Raw genomic sequence first — 23,692 nt, forward strand, 5'->3', positions numbered from 1 at the left:
CCACAAAATCCATGAAGATTCACTGATTGATCTCCCTGTGGGCCTGCTGAACTTTGGTCCATGATGTGGAGATGTCGGCGTTGGACTGGGGTAAACACAGTAAGAAGTCTCACAACACCAGATTAAAATCCAACAGGTTTATTTCATTTTTGTCATTTTGAGTAAGAACTGTGGTCCAGGCAGACCCTGTATACCATGGTAGTGACTTTACTTTGAATTCTGTTTCTTTCCAGTTGGGTACCCTAAGTTATTGCAAAAGGTTTTAAACAAAAATGGTCTGCACACTCCCGCACAACTGCCCACACCAACAGTAATACAGTGAGGATTACCAAGGTCATTTGGCTTGTGAACAAGCTCAATTGACTCTTAATTATTTATTTCAATATGGCAGGTAGGATTTCAGTGTCCACCCATCTACCATGTTATGAGGATGTGCTCGGGATGAGTGGAAAGCTGGTGGAATGCCCTATTTTACCCCTTGCTGAAAAAACACCCAGTGGGGACACATTAAATCCAGCCCAGGCGGTGTCATCCAGATCCTAACCATTCACTGTGTGAGAAAGTTTTTCCTCATGATCCCATTGATTGTTTTGTCATTCACCTGAAATCAGTGTCCTTGGCTTCTTGATCCTTCCACCATGAGAAGGATTTCTCCCTATCTACTCGATCCAGCTCCCTGATGATTTTGAATACTTCTATCAAATCTACTCTTAAAGTTATTCATCAATCTGCTTTTTCCTCTGTACTGAAGTTAGTACAAGTATAGAGGCTGTAAAGAGGTAGAAAAACAACTCCTCTTCACCTCATTCACTAACTTCCAGTTGCTTACTCTGCAAAGTCTCAGTCCATGGAAGTCATACTGAGAGCCCTGTATTTATGTGTTTTTATCTCTATGTCTTTATATGCCCTGTTTGTAAACAGAACTCCCACTCACCTGATGAAGGGCCAGCACTCCGAAAACTAGTGGCTTGTGCTACCAAATAAATCTGTTGGACTTTAACTTGGTGTTGTGAGACTTCTTTCTGTGCTTACTCCAGTCCAATGCCGGCATCTCCTGTATTTATACAGCTGAGATTTAGATGAGTCAGCTCTGATAGAAACCAAATAAAACTAGCTACTAATTAGCTAATTACAACTGCTCCCCAGTAGAAATCCTGTTTATCTCTGCCTAAGACTGGATTTAGAAGTATTTAAACAGTAATTTTTAGTTAAATGTTAATTGCAAACAAAAATAGAATGCCTCCACACCTGACCCAGGTCTCAGCCCACCACCTACTGTTCCTGATCACTGCAACTGATCACCTCCCCTCAATACCATCCGATATCAACCACTCCTCCATCCTGATCCAATTACTTCCCTTCCTAATCGCCCTACCTCATTCCACCATAACTATTTACCTGAAATTCACTGCTAGTCTCACACTGGGCTTATCATCAATTTCTCTTTGCCAGCAAGTTGCCTGAGGATGTGTACAAAGTGCCCACACCTTGCTAGTTTGTAATAATAAAGTTGGATATTGGATGTACCTCGGGTCTATTAATTCAGGCAGAGAGTCTTTGCTCCGTGCCCCCTGCATGCCTCAAAATTACATTAAATAAAACATGAACTTGTCACTTATTGAAAGACTTAAAAGTTTTCAAAGTAATTGACAAGTACATGTCAGTGCCTCCAGCACCAACTCAGGCAGAAGCAAATTGAAGCTCTGTAAGGGTTCAGATATTGCTACCTGTTAAAGTGACATTTTTACTGGTTTCTAAATAGTGAGGTGATAACATCAATATCGAAGTGATCTGGCTTATCACAACATTTTAGAAAATCAATGAAACAAGAAAATAAGAAAAGGACAACACAGTTGCAATATTTTATCCTATTGTCTGCCACAGTTTGAATTTCTTATCGCAGGCAACATGGTAACTTTGTGCTAAAATTGTTTCCAGAGCAAAGCTTAATGTTGTTTTGCTGCCCTTTTAATTTAAAGGATTTCTTGGTATGGATTCCAAAGACATTATACCAAAGAGATTCAAATTTCTGAATCCTTTCTTTAGCTTCAAGGCTATAATCTCTAAATTTATCTTCATTTTTTTTATGGCACTTCATTTGTCCAATATCAGATGTAGAAATCTCAAACACTGATCTCATACATAATGTTGTGAGGTCAACAGACCAAACATCGTTGGAGTCCTGGAGACATCCTGGTCAAACTTGAAAGCAAGTTAATGATAATAAAAAGGCTTTGAATCCATTTACGCTGCAAGGGAGTGATTATAACTCTGACCTATGACCTACACTGTTTCAAAGAGATGAGTTTAGAATAAAGAGTAATAGTCTAATCATTCCCATTAGTATTATCCACAGGCTTTCAAAATTTGGCTTGGTGCCACATAGACTTTAAAGTTCATAAACTTTCACAGACCTTTAAAAAATGATCATTAACTATAGTAAACCACTAGAGAGTCCAGAAAGTTCAAGATTAATAACTTAGAACCTGACCACTATTAAATGGAGGAATGCATAATCATACTTCCAACATGTTGCTTCGCATTTTTATAAGTTTTTCATTTAGAGTGAGGCTAATCTTGTTCAAGTAATAATTATTCTACATGAGAGTCACTCTCCATTAGCTAATCTTTCCTTGTACAACATATAATTCGAAAACATCTCAAAAGATTTTACTTGCCTGAAATTGGAACAACAAGCTGAAATTGAAAATGCAAATGAAAAGTTCATTTCTGTTCTCATTGAATGATCCATATGAACTCTCATACAGAATTTGGTGTGATCGCCCGAGGATATTCCTGTTTACTTATCACAGTGGAAGAAGATAATGTTGCTGCAAAGAAAATGGGGCAAAAAACGAAATGTGTCGGGTTTATAGGCAGGATCATCAAAGAAACTGGCCTTATGCTACACTTACTTATTAAAGTCATCACATTACAGGCAGTAGTTGTTTGAAATGAAGGAACATTCCTTGTCATAATTTTAGGTGTTGACAAGTAATGATGTAAATTTAAGTTTTACTGTCTAATTTTCCTTCACCTTATTTTTTTGAAGGTTTAGGATCCTGGGCAGCACATAGTTCTGTGGGCATCAGCCAGCCCTTACAAATTCATCTAAGTGGTTATCTCTAGTAACCAATGTATATGTACATTTAATCCAGAGTAAACAATCACAAGCACTTCAATGTTTCCTCATGTAGTATATGATCAGCAAACAGAATGCAGACTGGATGCTCAAGTGTGGTCACAGTGTTGACTTAAATAGGTATTGTAACCTCTTTGGATTGTACTCTGCTCCTCTGATTGCTGAGATGTGCTGCAGTTTAATTTGTAATTTATGACTAATTTAAACACCTATGACTGTGTGGCCAAATTCCCCTCCAACTCAATTTTTCTGGTGAGGGTGGAGGAGGCAGGTCAGATGTATCCCTGGTAGGGGAAAGGGAGGTGGGTCAGATGTATCTTGACTGTAGGGGAGGAGGAGTGAGGAGGGCCAGATCGTTCTCTGGTTGGGGGGGCGGGGGGAAGAGGAGGGATGCCCAATCATTCTCTGGTGTGAGGGGAGGGGGAGGGCCAGATTAATCTCTGGTAGTGAGGGTGCGGGTGGGTGGGGGGAGTGGGACAGGGGCAGGGGGTTCCACTGCCACTCTGCAGGCAATCAGTGATGGGTCTGCCTATCAAAAGATGACTCTGGAAATCAGATTCACATGCTTTGCGTATTGACTCCTTCTTGACATTTGTGATATTTAACTATTATAATAGTTAAAGTTTTGGTCTGGGTAGTGGGGGAGGGGTGGATGGATAAGGGGGACAGTTATTTTGTGGGGCAGGGCGATGTCTATGGGGGCCATCACTCCTGGGCCACTTTTTGCGGCCCAGGAGCAATGTGGCAGGGGAGTGTTTTTCAAATTCTTTTTGACTGCGCATGCGCAGTTGAAGGCTCCGATTGGAGCAGCAGTGTTTCGGGGGTGATAAGCCCCATCCACAGAGCAATTCAGATTCGCAATTTTATTTTTCAGGCTGAATGCATATGGGAGCACCTGAGAACAGGGTTTCGAAGTTGGATCTGAATTATGCCCAGATTCAGCACTTAGAATCAAATGGTAAAATCGGGCCCTCAGTATATGGGTATCTGCATGGCAGATATAGTATAATGTGGGTGAATGTGAGGGTATCCACTCTGGTAACAATAATAGGAAAATAGATTATTACTTGCATGGGTGTAAATTGAGAGAGGTGGATACTCAGTGAGATCTTGGTAGCCTCATGCATCAGTCGCTGAAAGTAAGAACACAGGTGCAGCAGGCAGTAAAGAAGGAAAATGATATATTGGCCTTCATAATGAGAAGATTTGAGTATGAGGATAGGGATGTTTTGCTGCAATTGTACAGGACATTGGTGAGGCCGCACCTGGAGTATTGCAGTTTTGGTGTCCTTATCTGAGGAAGGATGTACTTGCTATAGAGGGACTACAGCAAAGGTTTACCAGGCTGATTCCTGGGATGGCAGGTCTGTCATATGAGGAGAGACTAAGTCTGTTAGGATTATATTCACTGGAATTTACAAGAGTGGGAGGGGATCACATCAAAAAAATATAAAATTTTAACAGGGTTAGACAGGCTAGATTCAGAAAGAATGTCCCCAGTGAAGTCCAGAACAAGGAATCATAGTTTGAGTTAAGAAGTAAACCTTTTAGAACTGAGGTGAGGAGAAATTTCTTCACCCAGACGGTGGTGAATGTGTGGAATTCATTACTATAGAACATAGTTGAGACCAAAACATTGTCTGATTTCAAGAAGAAATGAGATACATCTCTGAGGCTAAAGGGAATAAGGGATATGGGGGGAAGGGGGATCAGGATATTTAATTTGATGGCCAGCAATGCTAACCACAATGCCACCATGCCGCCCTTAATGGTCAGGTCAGGTCAGTAGTATGAAACCATGAAAAATATAAAATCTCATTTCAGCTGCTGAACTTCTAAAATAGAACAGTTTTCCCTTCATCTGGCTCCTGGCTGTAAAAGAAATAACACAGGAACTGGATCCTGAAAATCAATTTAATTGCTGCTTTTGATTAAAGGAGATGGTTCCACAACATTCAAAGTGGGGAGTGGCACTCACAGCAAATACAGCTCAGGAAATCACAGACTCGCAGGCAATAACTTTACATCTGCTGGGAGTATCAAATGATGCAATTATATCTATAGTTTAAAGCTCAAATTGTCAAATCTCCAAAAGTATTTCTATGGGAGAAGTTCACTTATTGCAAATGCAAATAAACTGATTTGATTTCATGACTTTTGGAAGCAGGCAGAATAATTGCTCAGTTCTGGTGTTGGTTTAGGACTTAATTTCTGTATATTTGATGCAACAGGCAAACTGCTTCTATCCAGAAATACACCCATACAATGTTGAAAATGATCAATTCCATTTCCCCTGTAAAATAAAACAAAAATGTATCTCTAATCTTTGATAATAATAGTTGCCAACCAAAATTTAAATCAGGTTTCTCATTAAAAATAGTTAAGAAAGTTGGAAGTGGAAACAGGATTAAGTCCTGGCAACAATCTTGGATAATATGGAGCTACAGATGTCCTTCATTACATCAGTAATTCCGTTTTAAAGAAGTACATTATTTGCATTTGTGTACTTGGACAAGTGGTGGAATGTATAGCAAAACGAAATCAGAATGAAGGCATTAAGGCAGAAATTGAGAAGTGATATTCTACTGGGATCAATGGTAGAAATGCTGTTGTTAATCATTTACAGAAATGATTTTCATTTGGGAATTAGAAGTAGAATATCTAAGTTTGCAGCCAACACCAAATTGGGAAGTTTACTTAATACTAGGGAAGACTACAATAAAATACAAAAAGATGTTGGAATTCCAAAATGGAATTGTAAATGGCAAATCACCTTTAATATATATGCATGAATTTGTGTATTTTGGCCTACAGGACTTTCTCTTGGAACTGAGCATGTTTGATCAGATGAATAAAGGTCACACAGAGCACAACAAGCTGCTGGAAGAGGGAGAGAAGGGTTTTCAGTAGGAGTTATTGGCATAATGGGTCTTAAAGTTTATTAGAGAACAGAATGCTGAAGTGTTATGATGCCCTGGAAACTCCTTTGTACACTGTTATCAGAGCCATGATTGCAGTAGTTCGAGCTTCCATGACTGCAAGCTAAGATTGTATGACCATTATCCAATCTTCCACAGCAGCACTCAAGCATTGGGTAGTTGCTATTCATGCTGCAATATAAGCTGAGACATCAGCCATCAGGTGCTGCATCATGTTGGCTCCAAAGATGTGTTGATGGAAGTGGCAACCTATTCTATATTGGAAGAGATGGGCTCCACACTTAATTTTAGCTTCTTCTATGTTTCATGAGATTAAATGCAGGCCTTTTGGAAGACTTCCCAAAGCACTTAGGTATGTATCCCCATCAGCCTTTTCCATAGTCTAGCTCGAAGTCTTCTGCAGCAGAACTAATGTGTGATCTTGTGCTCCAGTGAACTGGGACCTGAACTATTCTTGCTCCTTGCCCTAGCTCAAGTGGACATGAAGATCCCATCTTTTATCCTATCCTCTAAATTATGGGCAGTGTCAGTAACTGAAATGTGAATGGAGCTATGAATTTAGGAGATGGTGTCCCTTCATCTTCTAGCTTTTCTGGTTCTTCCACTATTCCCCAAACACATTCCAGTTCTTGATTATCTGCAATAAAAAAGAGAGGATGGTTAGATTATGGTGAGGGTAAAGGAGAAAGTAAGAAGCACATGCTTACACCATTTGCTGCTTCTTAATCAGGCGATATTGTGCGATGGAAGAGAAGGATGAGAGAAGGTTTTGATATACTATTAGGAATTTGGCGAGTTAACTAGGTTAACAGAAGAACCTGAGATGAAAACAAAACAACAGGTAAGCTGGTGTCTAGAGGAATAATGAGTTCCAAATTGTCCAATATTGAGATTAGCAGGCATCTGGGGAAATTGAGATGCAAGTTGCCATGTCAGAAAATCTGTTTACTAGGGATCAGTGAATCTATATAAATGATGACTTCTAAAGGAAAGGAATTTGAGAAATGTAGACAGTTCAGTCGATAGGGTGAAATATCAAAGAAACTAAGCAATATAACTGTTAGTACCCTCATCTCCAAACTCCGTGGCCTGGACCTTAGCCCCTCCCTCTGTAACTGAATCCTGAACTTCCCAACCCACAGAGCACAATCAGTAAGGTCAGGCAATAACACCTCCTCCATGATCATCCTCAACACTGGTGCCTCATAAGCTGCGTTCTTATCCTCCTACTTAGTCCTTATACACCGATGGCTGTGTATGGTCAAATTCCACTCCAACTCGATTTTCAAGTTTGTGATGACACCATCATAGTGGGTCAGATCTCAAATAATGACGAGACAGAGTACAGGAATGACATAGAGAATCTAGTGATCTGGTGCAACAACAATATCATCCCTCCCTCAATGTCAACAAAAGAGATTGTCATCGACTTCAGGAAGCATTAGAGGAAAACATGTGCCTGTCTACATCAACGAGGATGAAGTAGAAATGGTCAAAAGCTTCAAGTTTTTAGGTGTCCAGATCACCAACAACATGCCCTGGTTCCCCCCTCCTCCCCCATGCTGACACTATAGTTAAGAAAGCCCACCAACATCTCTACTTTCTCAGAAGATTAAGGACATTTGGTACGTCAGCTACGATTCTCACCAACTTTTACAGGTGCACCATAGAAAGAATTATACTCAGCTTGGTATAGCTCCTGCTCTGCGCAAGACTGTAAGAAGCTATGAAAAGTCATAGATGTAGCCCAATCCATCACACAAACCATCCTTCCATCCATTGACTCTGTCTACACTTCCCACTGCCTCGGCAAAGCAGCCAGCATAATTAAGGATCCACGCACCCCGGACATTCTCTCTTCCACTTTCTTCCATCAGGAAAAAGATACAAAATTCTGAGATCACGTACCAACCAACTCAATAACAACTTCTTCCCTGCTGCTGTCAGACTTTTGAATGGACTTACCTTGTATTAAGTTGATCTTTCTCTACACCCTAGCTGTGATTGTAACACTTCATTTGTGTTACATTCTGCACTCTCTCCTTTCCTTCTCTATGAACAGTATGCTTTGTATAGCGTGTACTTTTCACTGTGTGCTAATACATGTGACAATAATAAATCAAATCAAAATCATTTGGGATGGAGGCTAGTTTTCCATCCTACAGTCAGCCAGAGGCCTGCTCCATCTAACATTTGGAGCCATAGCAGGTATTGTCCTCTAAAAGATGCAGTTTTGTCCCTTTGCTGAACCTGCAAAAGACGGTTTCTTAGACCTGGTCATATTGTGTGGTAACTATAAGCTGCATTTGACTTACAGAGTTACTAAATTGAATGTTTTTGGGAAAAGGGTGTCTCAGTGAGTTCAGAGAATGTAGGTATATTTTGGGAACAAGAGGTAATTTCAGATAAAATGATGTATTTAGTTATTAATACACCTAAGTGTCACAGTGTATATCAGTTTACCTTGTCATTTATTTTCATTTACTTCATTAAGTACAATTAAAACAACCAGTGAACTGGTTTCTCACTGGGTTGTGCATGGTTCCTCATGTTATTCCAAACAAATATACACCACTAAGAACCAGTGTTTCAAATTATCCTTTGGGGATTTGAGGCAGTTCCAGAGGTAACATCAGTGGGGTTCTTAACAATACAAATATGCTCATCTTCGATAGCTTTAGCCACTGGCTGACCATGACTCAGCAATGCCTTTCCACAATGGTTCTCAGTGTCTTATCCATGGAGGTTATAATATGCCTCTTCCCCTCTGGTTAGCTTCTGTTGCCTCTAGTTGTTCACCTTTTTCTGCTGTAACAGAGAGGTAAGCTTGCCAGCAATCATTGTGCAGTCCTCATGGGTGACATGGCTGTCATAATTGCATAATTGCATAGCTGGAAGTTTGTGTTAGCTGTGTGTGTGTTTGTCAACCACACTAAGTGTGTGACAACTGGTTGAAACATAGGTACCTGCCCTGACTGACAGAAATGAGTGGTGCATTCAGAAGTGACTCAGGCCAATGATGCAGCTGGTAGGAAATGGCATTTTGAAGATGCATTCATGTATCCAGATATTGACCTCCTCCACTATTCCTGACTGGGAGACCTCCACACACCCCTACCAAGACAACAGGACATCTCTTTACCATTCTGCCTCTTCAGCCAGGACTGCTGATGCAGCATCTGAAAATCTCGGTGCCGTTTTCCCCCACGGTCAACCTATGTGGATTGTTGCAAAATCCTATTCCAAATAATCTCAGCTCGAACGTTAGCCAAAATTGACATCCCTTTCAGGAGCTCCAGACTGGCTTTGAATAGTGCAGGTTTATTTTAAGAAGTGCTGGGCTATCTTAATATTGAGCCCCTTGGTAATGCATGCAGCTAAGGAACAGCAACCCCAGGTCTCATTTCTTGCACCCCTTATAGAACTGTGCCCTTTATTTCTACTTGTGGAGAGTCCAAAACTAGGAGTCAGCAAATTACCAATAAATCCAATAAGTAATTCATGAAAAACACCTTTACTCAGCAAGTGACTAGAATGTGGGACAAGATGTTCCATAGAGTTGTTGAGGTGAATATCACTAACTCATTTCAGTGGCAGTTAGAGACATACGAGAGGGCAAAAAAAAGCAGAAAATGTTGATAAAGTGAGGTGAAGTAAAGTGAAGATAGTAGAAGGCATTTTTGAGGCATAAATCTGTTGGTCCAAATTATCTGTGTCTACAATGTACATTCTATAATATTATTGAAAATATAAACTGACACTCAGTTTGGATTCCACCACGGCAATTTAGTTCCTGACCTCATGACAGCCTTGGTTCAAAGATGGACAAAAGAGCTGAACTCCAGAAGGGAGGTGAGAGTGACTGTAGCATTTGACCAGATGAACCATCAAGGATTTCTATCAAATCTGGTGTCAGTGGAAATTGGGGGGAAACTCTTTGCTGTTTGGAATCATGCCTAGAACAAATAAAGATGGTTGTGTCTGTACATCTCAGTTTCAGGACATCACTGTAGGAGTTCCACAGGATAGATTCCTCGGCCCAACCAGCTTCAGCTGCTTCATCAATGGGCCCCCGTCCATAAAATCAGCAGTGTGGATGTTCGTTCATGATTATACAACATTCTGCACCATTCACAACTCCTCAGATACATGAAGCAACTTGTGCCCATATGTAGCAAAACCTGGACAATATCCAGGTTTGGGCTGACAAGTGGCAAGTAATATTTGTGCCACACAAGTGCCAGGCAATGGTCAACTGCAACAAGAAAGAATCTATCCATTGCCCCTTGACATTCACTGGCATTACCAACAATGAATCCACCCTCTATCAATATTCTGGGGGTTACCATTGACCAGAAGCTGAACTGGAACATCCATGTAAATACTGTGGCTACAAGAACAGATCAGGGACTTGGAATTCTGTGTCGAGGAACTTACTTCCTGACTCCCTAAAGCCAGTCCATCATTTCCAAGCACAAGTCAGGAGTGTGATGGAATGCTCTCCACTTACCTGAATGAGTGCAGCTCCAGCAACATTTAAAAAGCTCGACATTATCAAGAATAAAGCAATTGGCTTGATTGGCACCTCTTCCACAGATGTCCACTCCCTTCATCACTTACACACAGCGGCAGCTGTATATACCCTCCTCAAGATGTACTGCAGGAACTCATCAAGGCTCTTTAGGCAACACCTTTTAAACCCACAACCACCACCATCTAGAAAGGCAAGGGAGCAGACACGTAGGAACACCACCACCAGGAAATTCTCCTCCAAACCACACACCAGCCTGACTTGAAAATATCATAGAATGTCTACTATGCAGAAAGAGGCCATTTGATCCATTGAAAAACAATCCCACCCATAACCCCATATATTTACCCTTCTAATCTCTCTGACATTAAGGGGCAATTGAACATGGCCAATCAATCTGACATCTTTGGACTGTAGGAAGAAACTAGAACACCTGGAGGAAACCCACAGAGACATGGGGAGAATGTGCAGACTCCACACAGACAGTCACCCATTCCTTTACTATCGCTGGCTCAAACTCCTGGAACATCCTCCCTAACAGCACTGTGGATGTACCTACACCATATGGACTGCAGGGGTTCAGGATGGCAGCTCACCACTGTCTTCTCAAGGGCAATTTGAGATGGGCAATACTTGCTGGCCTAGCCAGCGATGCCCACATCCCTTGAATGAATTTAAAAAATACAATTTATTGAAAAGTTCTTAAATGATTTGGTAAAAATTGGAAAGTATCAATCCCCATCTCTTAAATGTTCAGTTTCCTTCATTGCCATAAAACCAAGGAGATTTACAGCAGGATGCTAGCTAATCCATTATACCTGTGGTTTGTTTTCTGCCAGAGCAATTCAAAATCAATCCCACAGCCCCTGTACTCTTGTCTCTTCCACTGTTACAAATACTAATTCCATTTTCTCCTAAAAATGCAACCTCTTACCTGAATCAATCCATGTGGAAAATATTCTATATTCCAACAACCCTGTGCATGAAGAAATGATTTCTAATCCTTGAGCTCTCCAGCTTTGTGATCATTCTTAATTGATGATCCCTCATCACTGACTGAACGAGTAGAGGAAATCATGTTTTCATATTAACTTCTATCAAAACCTTTCCGAATTTTGGAAAAAATCTTTCCTCTGCTCCAGTGGAAATTTCAGGTTTTCCTTCATAATTTGAATTTCTCATCTCTGGCATTATGCTGTCTAAGTTTTGTGATATTATCTTTCAAACTTTAATGTCCCTCCTGTAATAGAAACATAGAAGATAGGAGCTGGAGGAAGCCATTTGGCCCTTGGAGCCTACTCTGCCATTCATCAACTCAATAGCCTAAATCCAGTAGAAACATAGAAAATAGGACACACAGAATCTGAAAGAAGAAAAAGCTTGCATTTATGTTTGCCTATCACAACTTCTAGATATTGCAAAGTACTTTACTGCCAGTCAAATACATTTGAGGTATGGTTCTTATTGTAGTGTGTTGTTACTGTGGCATCTTCATCAATTTATATAAATTTATCAGTACTTCATTTACGGATGTGCAATAAATGCTGGCCAGCCAGCCACATTCATGTCCCACGAATGAATGAGAAAACTCTTATTCTTGAACAATGTATTCCTATTAATGAAAATAAAATGTCCTCTTTATATGGTTTTATTTACCTGCAATTACACTTTCAAGGAATTATGCATTTGTAACTTTGTTAATCTACATTATTCAGCAGCTTTCCACTGTGCTAGATACCATTCTTAGCCCCCACCCCCACCGCCCCCCTGCAACTTCTCATTAAGCTGCATCCGTCACCCATCTGTCTATTCATAAATCTCTCCCAAAATCTTGAACGGTCCCTTCACTGTTGTACCATCGGAAAATTTTGATTACATGGGCTCAATTTTAACATGGAAATGCAAGTGGATCTGGGTTGGGTGTTAAAACTGATGAAATTGACAATGCACCAGGGAATTGGGCCTAACATGCTGACTTTGCATTTCACTGCAGTGAGTTCGGCTGCCTGAGTGTAATCCCTAGGGAAAGGTAGGCTGTCATTTTCCGTATGCTGATCACTCAATTAGAGCAATATTTACATACTCCATTCAGCTGAACGTCAGGTACACAGCTTCCTGAGCTTCCTGAGACTTGCTGATGAAACCAAAGCTAGTACACAGCAGTAACTTAAGGAGCAGAATCAATTTCAATCAAAGATGCCAATAAATATTCAATGTTCGCAACTGCTTTTTACTTGCTCCTGGGAAAGGATTTCTTTAGAACATTTTTGCTGAGGATACTTCATACACTTTAGAGATTTGCTTTACTAGTCCAAGGTGGTTGTCACTTATGCTGCCTTATTTTGAACCTCAGATGAGGACTAAACTAATCAGTGACAACATCAACGCATTTGTAACCAGTTATTCACAGACCTGCGGATGCACAGCAGAGAGTGATCCGACAGACAGCAAGGCATCCGGCAGAAAGGCACAACTCACAGGGAGAGCTATCCATGAAACAGCATCTATCAGCGGAAGATGAGATTCCTTGACATGTTCGAACAGTAGTGTCTCAGGAGGCTCAGGTTGTTCTGTCAGCTGGTCGAAGGTATCTGCAACCTCCTGTCAGAAGTCCTGCTGTTATCTGATTTTACTCAGATTTTGTTATCTGCAGGACAACTGATTTCAGTCACCCCAATTTGCAAGTGACTTAAAATTTTTACTTTGGTTCGGATAATATTTAACCAATTAAGGCAAGATAAGGCTCTTCAGATGGTAAATTCTAGAAAATTTATTAAATGAAAAGACATTTCTATGAACAGTAGGGGGGCTAATTTAAATTGCCCTAATTTCTCCTCTCACTACCAATCCGTAAACAGAAAGATGTTTTCGATTTTGACTTTGTCCTTTATAAATGGTAACACATTATCCCCAACACAGAGATTTGGAGTGTTCCATTTGTCTATGCATTGTGTGCAAAGTGCATTGAGGTATGATAACATAAAGGGAGTGACACATGCGCACACGCACACATGCACACACACACGCATGCGCACGCACACACACGCATGCACACATACACAAACTTCTAGAAGTCAGTCCTCTTGTCAGCTGGGAAATAGTCTATCTTGAAAAACAATAGGAAAAAATTTTATAAAGTAGTCCAGCTGACTAAGACATATAGAATCATAGATTCCCTATCATATAGAAAGAAGCCATTCAGCCCATCGAGCCCGCACCGACATCAATCCTACCTAGACCTTACCATCGTAACCCCGCATATTTATCCTGATCCTAGTGGGGCAATTTAGCATAACTTGTCAGCCTAACCTGCATATTTTTGGAGCAGGAAAGAAACCGGAGCAACTGAAAGAAAACCACACTGACACAGGGAGAATGTGCAAACTCATATTGACAGTCTTCCAGAATTGAACCCGGATCCCTGAAGCTGTGAGGCAGCAGTGCTAACCAATTCCTGGTTAAAATACTTTGTGGGAGCTGGCTGGCTAGATACCTAGCATGTTGATTGGATTGATACTAACAGCATGGTGCTCTATCCCAGTTCAGGGGAGAGCTGACTGAAGATGATTTAACCTGAGGATTACTACATGAGGGGACAGGTTGAGAAGGCAGGCCTTCATTAATAACATTAGTCAGTGTGGAAATGTTGGCGTCACTCTGCATCACAAACCAGCTGTCCAGCAAGCTGAGCTAACCAAGCACCACAGCTGAGGTAAACCTGGGGGCTGCCTTGTTGTAAAAAACTTTAGCAATTTGCCATGGTTCAGCGAATAACCTGAAAGGATCTGCTGTTGGGCAGAGAATGGAAGAAGATGGCAAAGGCAGAGCAGCGACAGAAGAATATACTATGTGTAATGAAGAATGAAAGGAACGAAAGTAAACCATGCAGCTTATTGAGTGTATAAAGATGGCTCTTCCTGGCTCAAGTGTGACAGTATACTTAGCATGATGGCCCAGTGGTTAGCACTGTTGCTCCACAACTCTAGGGACCTGGGTTCGATTTCCAGTTTGGGTCACTGCCTGTGTGGAGTTTGCACATTCTCCCCATGTCTGCCAGGGTTTCCTCCAGGTGCTCCGGTTTACTCCCACAGTCTAAAGATGTGTGGGTTAGGTTGATTGGCCATGCTAAATTGTCCCCTATTGTCCCGAGATGCATAAGTTAGAGGGATTAGTGGGATAAATATGTTGAGATATAGGGGTAGGGCCTGGGTGGGATTGTTGTCAGTGCCAAATGGTCTCCTTCTGTACTGTAGGGTTTCTATGATTCAACAAATCAGGAGAATGGCTTTTACAACTTCATGTTGGTGATCAGTACATTAATGTGTAACATCCTCAAGAATCTTGGTGGAATAGATCACTCCTAGCAGCAATGGGAATTGAGGCTGTCAGGATCACAAAATTTGGCATGACGGAAAAAAATCTGTTCCCTGCCGGCAGGAAATTGGTTTAGAATTTTGATTATTTTGCTTTTGATTGTGGGGTAAAGTTGGCTCAAGTTTCCTCCTGATCTACGTTGGGAACCACATTTGCTTTCATTTGCACCTCATAAATGCTCATTCAAAGGCCAACATTCTGGAATGATGTCCCCTCTCCAAGTAAGTGCCTGCCAGTAGATTATTAGAACATTCTGTTTGCCTACTTTGTATGAGTAGTTTGCACCTGGCAAACTTCACTTCATCTCAAGGTATTTCAATGTGGTTTCTGCCTAGCTTTAAAACTGCTGCTAGATTTCAGGTATTCCAAGCTGCACCAAGAGCTGACAAAGGAGGCAGGTTAATGGAGGCAGTGGCGGGGGGTGGGGGGGAATGTACATGGAAAGGCTAAGCATTTTTGGGAGCAGCATTTGATATCTGTGGAAGATACTAGATTGTCTTAGAGGGTAGGGTTGGTAGTGTTGAGGTGGGATCCTGGGGAGAGAACTTAGGGTACTAAGTGATAGGAGGGAACAATCATAGTCAGAGGGGGAAGTGGGATGTGGTAAAGTGGCTAGTCTAGGGCATTTGGTGGATATCTCATCTGGTGGGTCACAGAGTGAGAGAACCAAGCTCCTTGAATAATGGGATGGGTAGGATCAGAATAGGCACAGGGTCAGTAATGAGTGTTGGCTCTGAGGAAAGGAAAGGCATCATGTGTCAACTCAGGCTTGCTGGGCTGAAGGGCCTGATCCTGTGCTGTACTGTTTTTTGTTTTTCTCGTTCATATAATCCCTACAGTGCAGAAAGAGACCATTCTGTCCAACAAATCTGCACTGAATCTCCAACAGAGTATCTTACCAAGGTCCACCCCCTACCCTATTCCCACAGCCCCATGCATGTATCCCACTAATCCCCCTAACCTACACATCTTTGGACACTAAGGGACAATTTAGCATGGCCAATCCACCAAACCCACACATCTTTGGACTGTGGGAGGAAACCAGAGCACCCGAAGGAAACTCACTACATTCACGGGGAGAAAGTGCAAACTCCACTCAGACAGTAACCAAATGCTCAAATCGAGCTTGGGTCTCTCATGTTGTGAGGCAGGAGTGCTAATCACTGTGCCACTGTGCCACCATTTACTTCTGTTGAAATTACAATTGTTACTGACAGGGAGAGGGTTAATTTAACTGCCTTGATTTCTCCTCTCATTCCCCCATTTGTGAATCAAAAGGTGTTTTTCATTTGCTTCTCCCTACATAAACAGTGGCACATTCCCCACCTCCTCAGTTTTAGTGTGATCCAATTTCTATTGATAACCCTAGAACAAATCCAAGATAGGATGAACTGAAAGGTTAGTTTATTTGCACTCACTCAAACACCTGAGAGGAGTAGCAATGTAGAAATGAGAATCCTCCATCCTCACCACGGCAGGATTTCCCACAGAGGCGAGTCACCATCGCCTACCACTAAAACCTTCTGGTCCCGGCAAAGTTTATGGCGATTTACATTCCCTGTCATTAGGATACCTGCAGTAGAGATCGACTTTAGTGAATTATAGAATCCCTACAGTGCAGAAGAAGGCCATTCAGCCCATTGAGTCAGCACTGACCACAATCCCACCCAAGCCTTATTCCCATAACCTTGCTAATCCTCTGACACTAGGACCAATTTAACATGGTCAATCGACTTAACCTGCACACCTTGTGGGAGGAACCGGAGCACCTGGAGCAAACCCACGCAGACATTGATCCGAGGCTGGAATTGAACCTGGGTCCCTGGTGTTGTGAGGCAGCAGTGCTAACCATTGTGCCACGGTTCCGGTGGGAACAGTTGGGAGGGGCTGGAGATTTCCACCCATACAGTAGAAGATGGAGAGAGAAAAGAAAGATTCACAGGGCTAAGACCACAGTGAAAATAGTCCCAACCCCTCCATGTCACAGTAAAACAGTGATTAGCACTGCTGCTTCACAGCAACAGGGGCCCGGATTTGATTCCCGGCTTGGGTCACTGTTTGTGTGGAGTTTGCATGTTCTCCCCGTGTCTGTGTAAGTTTCCTCCAGGTGCTCCAGTTTCCTCCCACATTCTGAAAGATGTGCTGGTTAGGTACATTGACCTGAGCAGGCGCCAGAATATAAAAACTAGGGGAATTTCACAGTAACTTCACTGCTGTGTTAATATAGACCTTACTTGTGACTAAGAAATAAACTTTACTTTTACCCCTTTCCCCCAACCCCAGGAACCATGGCCACTGTCCCAGCCCCCATACCTGGATGACCTGTCCCAATCGCCATCCTCCCTCCCTCTGTCACCAATCCACCAATCCCGAATGCAGAGTGGCAATGGGTTCCATTCACCCCCACTAATCGCTCCCCCCCTCGACACTTCCTGATGCCTGGTGGATGGTGTCAAGGCATTCCTTGGGCATTGGCAGTTTGTGTCTTATGAATCAAGACATGAGAAAAGTGCATAAGAGAGAGACAACTCCTTATTGCACAGTGACACAGTGGTTAGCCCTGCTGCTTCACGGTGCCAGGGAGCCAGGTTCAATTCCCGGCTTGGGTCTGTGTGAAGTTTGCATGTTCTCCCCGTGTCTGCGTGGGTTTCCTCCGGGTGTTCTAGGTTCCTCCCACAGCCTAAAGACGTGCTGGTTTGGTGCATCGGCCATGTTAAATTCTCAGTGTACTTGAACAGGTGCCAGAGTGTGGCAACTAGGGGATTTTCAATATTAACTTCATTGCAGTGTTAATGTAAACTTACTTGTGACTTTAAAAAAAGGTATTTGTAAAGGCAAAGGAATTTCTGTGAGAATATGCTTTGAATGAATGGAAGCTTCTGCTTTGCATAGAAAGGGGAAAGAAAAACCAACAGCCTGACATTCGATACAGAAACAGAACACGCTGGAAATATACAGAAGGTCCACCAGCATCTGTTTCCAAAAAGGTTAATTTCTAAACTGCTGTGATGAAAGTTAAACTCTCAAAACATAACCCATGTTTTCCCTTTACAGAAGTTGAATAGATCCATATGTGTTGAGTTGGTTTGGCAATTGCACCGAACTGTTCAACAACTCTGTGAGAATTGGTACATTCTTTATAATATTTGTACTCCCATACTGCATCTGCCTCATCTGACAAAGTTTAACGTTGATCACCACATGTGCCTGGCTTCCTTCAGTAAATCCCACTGAAATCCTCACATGTTACAAATTGGGTTTTGGCAGCATTCACAGCCTTTCCGCACCAAGTTCCACCCCAGACGTTGAGCTCTTCATATCCCAAGTGAAGTTACATTTCCTGACAGGAAACCAGAAACACATATTCCCGATAGCTCCAACCCAAGGATCTCGACTTTCTGTGCATGCAGTGGTAATATATGAATCAAGGGAGTTGAGGTTTGTGGTTTCAGCATAAGTAAATAATATCGTGTAGGTATATATTTACTTTTATTCGTCCAAAATGAAACCTGATACTCAAATGCAATAGGTTAGTTTAAGTATCAAAGTACTGCAATTTGGAATTGCAACTAAGTGTTTCATTTTAAAAAAAACCTATCCTCTTATACTCCCACATTGCATTTAATCATCCTGGAAAGATGACCAATTGGATAAGGCTGAATAATTGTTTCCACAATAGTGTGTGAAAGAGGCAATGCATGGGCAATAACAAATACAGTGAACTATTGCCAAGTGTGACTAATTTATTTCAGATTGAAACTTAGTTAAGAATAGGTTCATAAAAATGGCAGCAGAGCAGAGGAACTGATGTGTAGGGTATTTTTTTCAGACTCTTGAGAATGTTTGTATCTTAAAACAACTCAAAATAGTGAATCATTTCTCCCTCTGTATCATTGGTGACTGAAACATCCAACGAGGACCATTTATCCTATTTACATACCAGTCCCCAATTAATTTTTCTTATGAGATCCTTAGGGTGGAAATTAGTCAGCATTCTGAATTCCAACTTCAGAAATGTAACCCAAGGACATTTGAAATCGTCCACATTGGCAATGGATGGTTTTCAGATGCTTAAGGGGGTGGTGGGGAGAGGTGCTGTGGGGAGAGGTGCTGTGGGGAGGGAAGGGAGGGAGGGCCAAATGAGGAATTTCCTGAATCAACATTGGGCCATGAAATAGCTCCTCAGAGGCCAGTGTTCTTTCACCAAATTCCCTTTATTAACAAACTCTATTACACTCCTGGAGTGTTTCAGGTATATAGTCACAATCCAGAGTGCCAGCAGACCTGATATTAAATTCAGGTGAGGCTCCCTGATTGGCCAGGCAATTATGACCAATCTTTTTGGCCAATTCTTTTGACAGCATAAATGACCAATCTTTTTGGGCCAACCAAAAAAAAATAAATCAAATTAACAAGGAGTCAAATTAAAGGGTGCAGCTCCCTAAAAGAAGGGGAACTGCCCAAAACAAAAGACAGTTAAAAGGAAACTTAAAACCTCAAATCAAAATGTGATTAAAGGGGTCAGTAATGCACCTCAATCCCTGCAGTGTCCAGCAGGCATGGAAGGTTTTAATGGTACCTTCAGCTATCGCATGCTCCCTCTCTAGGGACACCCATCTGCTAATATAGTTGTGGTAGAGGGGCAGACAGTCAAGTTGGACAGCAATTATGACCTCAACCAGGGAGTTCATACTCCAAGAGGCCAATCTCATGTGTCTTGCTGAAGTCATTACAGGTCACTTGGTGGAGAGGAGTCTAACAATTGCTTCAGGATCTCCTCTTTGAAACTGGGCTTCCTGGAGTAGTGCAATCATTCAGTCTGCTTCACTCTGTTTTGCTGATCAGTAGCTGCTCCTAGTGCAGTCTAACTAAAGCATCACAATTCCATCAGAACCTTCTCGGATTTGTATTTTAATGATCAGAATTTTATGGCTGGCAGCACTTCAAGGCATAACTTCCTCCCAGTGATGGTGAAAAGTCCTGCCTTCTACCAACCAGTGCTCATTGTGGCGTGAATTGGCAGTGGGCCTGCTGGAGTTAGTGGGGATGTATTCCCAGCTGACTCCTTGGATGGCTGAGCCCCTCCACCCTGAAAATTTTGGCCATTATTTTGGTAATAATGTCCAAGTCACAAGTCAAGAGTGTGGTGGCATACTCTACTTGACTATGAATGTGTCTCAAACTGCACTCAAGAAGCACAACACCACTCAGGACAAAGCAGTTTGACTGAGTGGCATCCCATTCATCAACCTTCAACATTCACCCCCTCCACCACTGACGCACAGTGGCAGCAGTCTGAACGACGTTTAAGATGCATTGTAGAAGCTCACCAATGCTTCTTCAACAGCACTTTCCAAAGCTGCAGCCTCTATCACCTAGGTAGACAAGGGTAAAAAACACATGGGAACCCTGCCACCTGCAAATTCCGCTTCAAACATAAGAACATAAGAAATAGGAGCAGGAGTAGGCCATCTAGCCCTTCGAGCCTGCCCCGCCATTCAATAAGATCATGGCTGATCTGTCGTGGCTCAGTTCCACATTCCCGCCCTCTCCCCATAACCCTTAATCCCCTTGTGTTTCAAAAACCCATCAACCCACGTCTTAAAAATATTTAGCGAGGTAGCCTCCACCACTTCAACGGGCAGAGAATTCCAGAGATTCACCACCCTTTGAGTGAAGAAGTTCCTCCTCAACTCCATTCTAAACCGCGCCCCCCCCCCTTTATCTTGAGGCTGTGCCCCCTAGTCCTACTGTCCTTTCTGAGCGGGAAGAGTCTCTCCACCTCTATCCTATCCATCCCACTCATCATCTTATATGTCTCAATGAGATCTCCCCTCATTCTTCTAAACTCTAACGAGTACAAGCCTAGTTTATTCAGCCTCTCCTCATAGCTCAACCCCCTCAACTCCGGCATCAGCCTAGTAAACCTCCTCTGCACTCCCTCCAAGGCCAAAATATCCTTGCGTAACTGCGGCGACCAAAACTGCACACAGTACTCCAGCTGCGGCCTCACCAATGCCCTATACGACTGCGTCAAGTCACAATGAAATGGAACTACCTCGCTGTTTCTTCACTGCTGTTGGATCAAATTTTTGGTATTTCCTCCTGAACAGCACTGAGGATGTATCTGCACCAGATGGACTGCAGTGGTTCAAGAAACTGGCTCACCAAAACCTTCTAAGGGGTAATTAGGAATGGGGAATTATTGCTTGTCTTGCCAGTGATGCTACAACCCTTGAATGAATAAAAATTGTTTAAATTAGATGACACCCCCCGCCCCACTAACTTTGGTAACATCATCACCAGAACAGGTATCTTAGCCATTATACTGGGATCAAAGTTTCCAACTGTTCATTTTAACTCCTTTAATAAGCATGAATCTTTGAACCTTCATCAATTTCTTATTTATTTCCATAGTCCTAGGCCATTAAATTGTATCAGCGTTCCTTTCCATTCTTGCAATTTCTAAGACATAAGTGTGTCAACTCGTACCTAATCTCTGAGCTAACTGAGCTGCACCTGTACCTCTGAGGAGGGAATGTATATCAAGGGGATAATATTTCACATATGTTGGTTTGAGGACACAAAGTGAAATCTCCAAATGCGCTGCACACCTGGTTTATTAAAACAATTGTTAGAAAGAATAAGAAAAACATTACAAATAGTGACTGCCAGAGGAGTGTCTTTAAGGTAGCTATGAACCTTGGAAGATCAAGAAGTTACGATATTTCAACTGACATCTTTACGTTAATCTTCACAGATTTGGAGAGTAGACGAATTCCAGATCTAGTGAAGTTCATCAGGGATCTATAACATGTGTCAAATGTTAGGAAAGTTACAAAGCATTGCAAAGTAAGGGGTAAATATTTGGCTTGTCAGCATAAATGCTGTTTAGACAGTTTCCGAGCAGTACAGCAGACTTCATAGCTAAGTGGTCAATACAGAGGTCAAAACATTCAATAAATCCAAAATGGGTGTGGAGACATGAAACAAATGTTGCTTTTTCCAATATAGGCAACGTGCCAGTTTCATATTGCTTGCTCATTAACTTGACAGCAAGTTAATTAACCTGCAGCCAGCATCAACCATGTTGCTGATTGGCTGCCCACCTCAGTAGGGAGACAAAATCATGAGAGGCTCGTAGCAGTTAAAACTAGCGTGCGCTAGTTAAGGCCAGTGTGCACCTCTTAAAGATGACTGAAGTAGATTCTGGAAGTTATTCTGCAATTAATTCTGACCAAAAGGTCTTCTGAAATTGTGTTTGAGGCTTTTGTCATGGAAATGTAGAGAGGAGATATGCTCTATTCATAGGGGGCAGACAAAACTCTGCGGAGGCAGTAGCAGGAGAATATTCTCCAGGAACTTGATGCAGTTTGGTTTAGTATTAACTTGTACGGTGATGTGGTACTCAATCTTCTGTTTTCCTGGGTCTGTAGATAAATTTGGAAGTTATTTCTGAATGTATTGCTTTATGCTCATCAGCAACTTAATCCACTGCATTGAATAGCTTCAGTTTTAAACATGCCTATCTGCTTAGTACAGAGCACATAGAGAGGTTCAAAGAATTCCCTATCTTTATGACAATAAAATAGGCGGTACTGTAGACAGTGAGAAAGGCTATCAAAAATTGCAGCAGGATCTTGATCAGCTGGGGAAGTGGGCCAAGAAATGGCAAAGGGAGTTCAATACAGGTAAGTGTGGTGTATTGCATTTTGGAAAGTCAAATCAAGGTAGAACTGTCATGGTGAATGGTAGGACCTTAGGAAGGATCGTGAAACATAGGGACCTTGGAGTTCAGGTACACAATTTGCTAACGGTGGAGTCACAGGTATGTAGGGCATTGAAGGCAGCTTTTGGCATACTGGCTTTCATCAGTCAGGGCATTGAGTATAGAAGTTGGGAAGTTATGCTGCAATTGTACAGAACATTGATGAGGCCACACCTGGAGTATTGTGTTCAGTTTTGGTTGCCTTGCTATAGGAAAGATGTTAAACTGGAGAGAGTGCAGACAAGATTTACAAAGATGTTGCCAGGACTCAAGTGAGTTATAGGGAGAGAATGAATGGGCTAAGACTTTTTTCTTTGGAACGTAGGAGACTGAGAGGTGATCTTATAGAGATGTTAAAGATCATGAGAGGTATGGATAGGATGAATGCACTCAGTCTTTTTCCCAGGGTTGGGGAAATCAAGAAATACAGAGCATAGGTCTAAGTTAAGAGGAAAAATAATAAGAAGCTGAGGAGTAACTTTATTATACAGAGCATGGTACGTGTGTGGAATGAGTTACCAGAGGAAGTGGCTGAGGCAGGGACAATGAAAACATTTAAAAGGCATTTGAACAGATACATGGATAGAAAATGTTTCAAGGGATATGTGCCAAACTTAGGTAAATGGGGTTAGCTTAGATGGGCATTTTGATTGACATGGACCAATTTGGGCTGAAAGGGCTGTAGATTCTATGATCTTTGTACTTTGAACTTCAATATACTCCCACCAGAGTCCTGTCATTTGAAAGATGAGGGTTGCAATGCAATCTGCTTGGCTCAGTTTACATTGTCTGATAAAACAGAAGCACCTGCTCCTTTGTATAATTTTAACTCTGTGCCTTATCAACCCACTTGGAGTTTAACATACCAGTATTTATTGGCAGTATAAATTCTCTACCCTAGGAAGGTTACTTCCTTCATTTGTGGTTCCTCCACTTCT

Source organism: Carcharhinus amblyrhynchos, chromosome 7 (assembly GCF_965287045.1).
Source record: "Carcharhinus amblyrhynchos chromosome 7, sCarAmb.v2.hapA, whole genome shotgun sequence".
NCBI classification, from domain to species: Eukaryota; Metazoa; Chordata; class Chondrichthyes; order Carcharhiniformes; family Carcharhinidae; genus Carcharhinus; species Carcharhinus amblyrhynchos.